Source organism: Oculina patagonica, chromosome 8 (genome assembly GCF_052425735.1).
Source record: "Oculina patagonica isolate OP01 chromosome 8, crgOcupat, whole genome shotgun sequence".
Taxonomy (NCBI): domain Eukaryota; kingdom Metazoa; phylum Cnidaria; class Anthozoa; order Scleractinia; family Oculinidae; genus Oculina; species Oculina patagonica.
In genome coordinates this window covers 31,806,951-31,814,717 of record NC_135765.1, presented here as the reverse complement: position 1 = coordinate 31,814,717, position 7,767 = coordinate 31,806,951, and positions in this window count along the sequence as shown.

Genomic DNA, 7,767 nt, shown 5'->3' with positions numbered 1-7,767 from the left:
CCGAAATTCGATTCAGGATATAGTAATATGTCAAATGTGATGAATAAAGAATATATTGACTCCAGAGACGCGCTTAAAGCTGATAAAACATATGCCGACAATACTTTTCTAACGAAGAAAACAGGTGCTATTTTAACTAATACCCTTCAGAGCAAGGCTTCTAAAATATATGCCGACAGTACTTTTTTAACAAGAACTCAAGGAAATGTCTTGGCGAATAGTCTTCATACAAAGCTTGATATTAACGGTAAAAATCATATGAATGCAAATCTTAACATGGCCAATAACAAAATAATTAATATAAAGGAACCATCTAGTTTAAATGATGTTGTTACTCTCAAATACATGCAAGATCACGTAAGTCAAAGCCATGTTCAATCTGTTAATAGTGAAAACAAATTCAAATATATAATGGAAAAACCCAGTGAACAAGTAAGTCAAGAAAACGATATCGAATTAGGAGATGAAGTATACCTTGACAAATCACCGCATCAGATTAACAAAAAGGTGATTGACATGAAATTACTACTTGATGCTTCAAAACGGTATTATAGTTCAAGAGTTGGATTAAACCTCTATCTTCTTTCCAATGATCAATATACCTTATGTTTTGAGTTGATATGGACAAATAATGATATTGATCCTAGTTCTATACATATCGATGGTATATCTTCAATTGAAACAATTCATAACATAAGCACAAAGGTATTCGGAACGCAACTATATGCTCGATTAATATGCCAATTCACCAAATCTCAGCAAATCGGTAACAATTATATCTATATTGATATCGTTATGAAGATGAAACCTGATCAAAATTATGATCAAAAACTACAAACTTACTTCACAGTGTATGGAATATCTTCACATCAATCCAATATCTCACCAAGCATATATGACCAACTATATCGCGTGGAGAATGATCAAATATATATCGAGGGAGCTGTAAATATGTCCAATTATTCCATCACTGGCTTAAAAGAAGCTTTAAATAACAACGATGCAATCAATCTAGGCCAGTTGACAAGCTTGAATAATGCTCTCAAACTAACTCTTGAAAACCAGATCAAAACATTGCAACCCAAAAGCTATTATTATGAATTGTTTGGGAAATATTATTTCGATTTAATGGATCCATCTAAATTCATCATGTCAGATAGCAACGGCGCTGTTGTTTCAGGATTAGATAATCTTGTTTTTAATCCAACAAAATTGTTAGCAGATTTTGATATAACAAAGGGTTTTAAAAATAGTTTCATAATTAATTTAAATGAAAACATCACTGGATCTGACGACTTTACCTTTTATCTGACATTTAAATATGAGGCAGGGCCTAATAAAAGAATTCTTATAAAATTGGGCGATGATAGTAGTTTTCATTACCCTTGGATTAAAATTGAAAATAAAAAAATTAAAATTGAATATGATTTAGATGAATATATAGAGCAGATTAGAACTGCTTATATAGGGAAATATCTGAATCTATGGTATACTAAAATAGGGTCCCTATTTAGAATCGCTGTATGCAATAATGGTATGAGTATTAATCGAGCATTTTCTGGTTTTAATATCAATGCATCCAACATTAAAATCAGTTCAGATTACTTTGTACAAAGAATCGGTTTTAGTAAAACTGCGTATCCGATAAATGGTAAAGAGTATCATAAAATTCAATTTTTAGATAAAACAAAGGGTGTATTCTTCGAATAAATTATCTAACTCCAACGATTTTATCTAATTAAATTATATGAAAACAGTGAAATTGGTTAGCAATATTATTGATTCTATTGAGAGATTAATTCAAAACATAAGGAAGCTGTATTACACAATAAAGAACAAGCGCAATGCTAAAATGACAAAATGATAAAACAAAAAAAATCATATATAACTAATATATATGACTAAACATCTAAAATGCATATTTACATGGAACCATATATCAAGCGAACTGACTGAAGAACAAATTATAGAATTGAAAGCTTATTATCAAACATATCATCGAAAATGTTGGGCTTATAAGCAGGCTGTTAAACGTTTCAAAAAAATGGAAATTATTAGGGAATTCATTGTCTATTCTCTTTGCATCCGGCTCCATTTCATCAAGTATTGCTACAGGAGGTGTTAGTTTGGTTGCAATTAGTACAATAGCGCTTTTAATACAAGGCTGGATGCATCATCAAAATCTCGATTTAAAAATTCAAAATAGTACATATGCATATCAGAGCTACCAGCATTTACTCAACTCAATTAAAAACACGATGAGATGCGGTGATTACAATCCGTCTAGCGTCATAATTTCAATGAAGAACATTGACGATTATGTGACGGATACCTGTCCGATAATCGACAAGTACCTACGAAAATATGATAAGAAATTTATTGGATGATCCGATTTATTTCGCCAAAATTTAATGACAAAATCTCATTCCAATACAATCGATAATAGGCTAACGTTTTCTTGCTTTTGCTAATTTTGATAAATTCACAAGGTAGATTCATCATCAAAAAAAGCTGTTTAATTATGAATTTGGTTGATATAAGTCTTTTTCTACCTTTGTTTACAACAGGAATAGCGCCGGATTCGATAATATCAAACACTTTATAAATTCGATTCCTTTGATCACTAGTCAATTGTACCCTATTTTTAATACATAAATCGTTTAAAACAGCCTCGATGTGATATTTACGATGATATACCGATTCTCGCCGTATTCTATGCATATTTTCATAAAAATCAATATACTCACTGACATAATCATAACTATGAACCAAACCGCAATTTAGACAGACATCCATACCATTTATATTTTCTATATCCTGCTTACTACAGCATTGCTCAGCATCCTTGATACCTTTTATCAATAGTTGATCACAGAAAGGGCATATAGGTTCTTTTAAATTTTTTAATTCATCGTGGATTTCAGAATTACAAACCATTATATATATAACACACATAACTTCACGGCACAGCTGTGTTTGGCAGTAAATTTCAGAATAAACTTTTTGAGTAAACTTTTGAGTAAACTTTTGTGTAAACTTTTATGTAAACTTTTGAGTAAACTTTTTGAGTAAAATTTGTTGAAATATGATTGGTCAATAGAAATCACGTCATTAAAAACATTGTACTCATTAATCATTTATAACTTATGGCTAAAACCGTAAACTGAATAATTATGTATTTAATGTTGATCCTTACGAGGCCTTCCCCGTCGTCGTTTCTGGTCTTCAGGTATACACTTTAAACGTACATGATTTTTGTCTTCATTTGATATGTCTGAAGATAGCATTTTAATAATACAAATATTTGTTTTAAGGATGCTCTGAATACAATACATTTTATTAATGAAGGCTATATCATTCGAGCTTTGATCAGATTCTAAAAGGTGTTTGATATTTAATGTTATATCAGTCATTCTATATATATATTAAAGAAAATAATTATCTGTTTATATCTAAACGCACTATAACAGTCACATATATAAAGACAAGTTATGTAACATATATTGAAGAAGGCTATAAGGCTGGTTACACAGTATTGATATGATACTGTTATTGTTGTTGATGACAACCAATAATATTTTATTACTGGTTATTTTTAAACGCACAATATATTTATAGTAAAAGATATAAAGAAATATCATTTATAGTATAATAAGAGAAAATGGGAAGAAATTTAAAGTATGATAACGACGCTGATAGAATAAACGCTATCAAAAATTCAAAGACTAAGTATATGTTAAATAAACGATGGAAATGCGATATATGTAATTACGATAGTTCATTAGCAGCTAAATGGACACATTTGAAGTCAAAAAAACATATCAAAAATGCTGTTATCAAAGCAATAGAAGATGATGATAGATTTGAAATAATTGATAATAACAATACACAATAAAACACTTTCATGCACTTTAACAATGACTAAATATATAAATATATCTAGTTATTCAAAAACATGAAATTAAAAAAATTAAAAAAAATAATTTTACTATAAGACACTTAAAGAAATAATAATTTCATATAGTATAAAAAATGGAAAAAAAAATTTTAAAAACCCGCTAAAAACTCAAGATGAGATCACATCTAAAAACGCTATTAAAAATAATATCTCTAATTATAATATGGAACAAAATACCATTGATCATAACAATAAACAATTTTTTATAAATAGTGTTGATAACACTCTTGGTGCTACTTCGGATGGAGATATACTCAATATTCCAAAAATGAAAGTAGTTAAACCGGCTATTGATAAAGATGGATATCCTTATATATATATCGCAGAAAAAGACTATGATAACCCTTATAATCTCAAGAAAAAGATATTAGTGAAAGACTTTATATTTAGAACATTTTATAACGAAATTCCTGATGATAAAGTCGTTGTAAATGAAAATGGTGACAAAAATAATAACAGTATTGGTAATTTAGTGTTGATTGATAGCATGACAAAGGCTGAACACAAACTCGTAACCAAACCAAAACCCCAAAACAAACCAATAGTTGAACCAATAAAGAAACCAACAAACAAACCCAAACCCAAACCAAAAACTAAAACAATAAGCTTTATCAAACAATTATCCAATGATTACCTAGCTGATGCTAAAAAAATGGGTTTTTCATGGATGGATTTGGTGAAAAAGAGTACTAGACAAGCAGTGATTAACAAAGTACATAAATATCGAAACGATAAGACTTTGGATAAGGCTATACGGGACAAAAACGATAGTATAATACGTGATGCACAACTCAGTCAAATGGAAGATTCAATTAGAGAAACTCATAATAAAAATATTGAAGATCAAATCAAACGAAAGCACAAGAAATTAATACAGATTAAGCAGTCAAAAAATAAGCTCTCAAATGAATTTAATTTCGATGACAGCATTTTTGATACAACATCCAATGACCAACCTCTATTCAAAATAACTGAAATCGGAAATACAGCGAATAAAAAATTCAATGCTTATACCAATGAATTTAAAATAAATGTCCGAAAAAATGTTATAAACAATAAAAATGATGTTTTCAGTGTCTTTGAAAAAATGGTTGAAATGACAATAAAGAAAAGGCAGTTAAAAGGAAATGATAGATTCAGATTGGTAATTTCAAATGATGAATTAGATCACCCTATCTCAACAAAAATGATAAATGTATCAGATTTCAAGTTAAATCAACTTTCAGGTGTAATCAATACATTGGAGTATAAGGAAATTGATTTAGAAAATTGCAAAATAATTATTCAATCTGTTAAAATACCAACGGGACTAGGACGATTATATTTATCAAAACAAACAGTAACAAGGAAACAATGCATTATCACAATAAAAAACTCCGACTCAATATGCTTAGCCCGCTCCATTGTAACAGCTTATGCTAATCTACATCCTGAAAATTACACCACAACTCAGTTGAAAGATGGGTTCAATAAAAGCCGAAAACTACAAGAAATTCAAGCAAAAGAACTTCATAATAATGCTAATGTTCTAATTAATGATTATGGAAATTCTTTATATGATGTCAATAAATTTGCATCGTATTTAGATATTGAGATTAACATTATCGATTCTGAGCAGTTTAATGAAATCATATATACATCCAATAATGGTAAAACAGACAAAATTTATTTATACAAAACACGGAATCATTTTGATGTCATAAAATCAATGACAGCTTTTTTAGATGTAGCATATTACTGCCATTCTTGTAAAAAAGCTTATACGAGACGTGATAAACACAAATGCCCCCAAAAATGCCTTTCTTGCTTCAAATATTTCCCAAATGGAGATAAATGTGACGGCAAAGACATTACATGTAAGCAATGCAATCGTGTATTTCATGGTGACAGCTGTTTCAAAAACCATACAAGAAATCGATCTAAAAAAGATGGTGATGAATCAGTATGTAGCAGTGTAGCAAAATGTTCAAAATGCAATCAAATAATACTAAAACCTTATATTAAAATACATAAATGTGGTTTCAAAATGTGTAATAATTGCAATAAATATTGTGAAAGCAAACATAAATGTTTCATGAAAAAAATCAAATGCAATGGAGGAAATTGTATAAAAGATAGCAAAAAACCTTGCAGATCAAATAAAAGCATTCCTAAAAAAGATTATTGCCACTCATGTAAAACGTATAATGAAAAATATTTATTTTTTGATTTCGAATGTACCCAAAACACTGGAATACACGAAGTCAATTTAGCTATCTGTCATGATTTCGATGGTAATGAATTAATCTTCAATGATATTAATAGTTTTTGTAATAAAATCGTCAATGAAAAATATAAAGGATATACACTTTTGGCTCATAATAGCAAAGGGTATGACAGTCATTTTATACTAAAATGGTGTATTGATAATGGTTTTAAACCTTACTGTATTTACAATGGTGCAAAAATTATGATGATGGAAATTCCACAATTAAGAATCAAGATAATCGACAGCTTAAATTTTATTCAGCAACCATTATCATCGTTTCCTAAAACGTTTGGTTTAAACGAGTTGAAAAAAGGATATTTTCCACATTATTTTAACAAAATTTGTAATCAAAACTATATAGGAGAGATGCCTTCTAAAAAGCATTATGGGTATAATCAAATGAAAACCCATGCTAGACAGAAATTTTTACAATGGTATGATGAACGTGTAAAGGAAAATTATGTTTTCGATTTCAAAAAAGAAATAATTGAATACTGTAGGTCAGATGTTGATATATTAAGAAGATGTATGTTAAAATTCAGGCAAGATTTCATGAATCAAGAAAATATCGATCCACTAAAATACATTACAATAGCCGGTGTTTGTATGGCTATTTATAGAGGGAATTATATGCCAAAAAAAACCATAGCTGTGGTTGATAATGTTGTTCAAACAGAAAACCATAGTGCAGTCAGTATTGCATGGCTTGATTACATAAGTAAGAAAAATAAAATTAAAATTCAACATGCCTTGGAAGGGGGTGAAAAAGTTATCAATTGTCTCAATAACAAATTAAAAGTAGATGGTTTTTGTGAATCTACAAATACTGTTTATGAATTCCAAGGTTGCTTCTGGCATGGATGCCCAGATTGTTACAAGCCTGATGTTATCAACAATAAAAACCAATGTGATATGGGTACTTTATATAATAAAACACAAGCTAAAAATAACAAAATAACATCTGCTGGTTACAGCCTCATTGAGATGTGTGAATGCAAGTTGAAAAATGACAAAAGTTTTCAAAAATATTATAAAAATGATTGGAATAGAGAAGTGGTTGGCCAATTAAACCCAAGAGATGCTTTCTATGGTGGACGGACAAATGCTACCAAACTATTGTATAAATTCAAAGAAGGTGAATGTGGTAAATATGTGGATTTTTGCTCTTTGTATCCGAGTGTTCAGTTCTATAAAAAATATCCCATTGGTCATCCTAAAAAAATAATATCACCAGAAAAATACGATACAAAATGGTATGGATTCATAAAATGTAAAATTTTAGCTCCAAGAGAATTATACCATGCTGTTCTACCTCAGAGAATCAAATGTGAAAAGGCTGAAAAGCTAATGTTCCCTCTGTGTATATCATGTGGTAAATCAAAACAACAAGAAAGATGCCAACATAGTGAAAATGAACGAGCATTTATTGGTACATGGACAACAGATGAGGTCAATAAGGCCATTGAAAAAGGCTATAAAATTATAAAAATATATGAGGTTTGGCATTTTGAGAACTCATCCGATGATTTATTCAAAGGTTATATAAAAAAATTCATGAAGC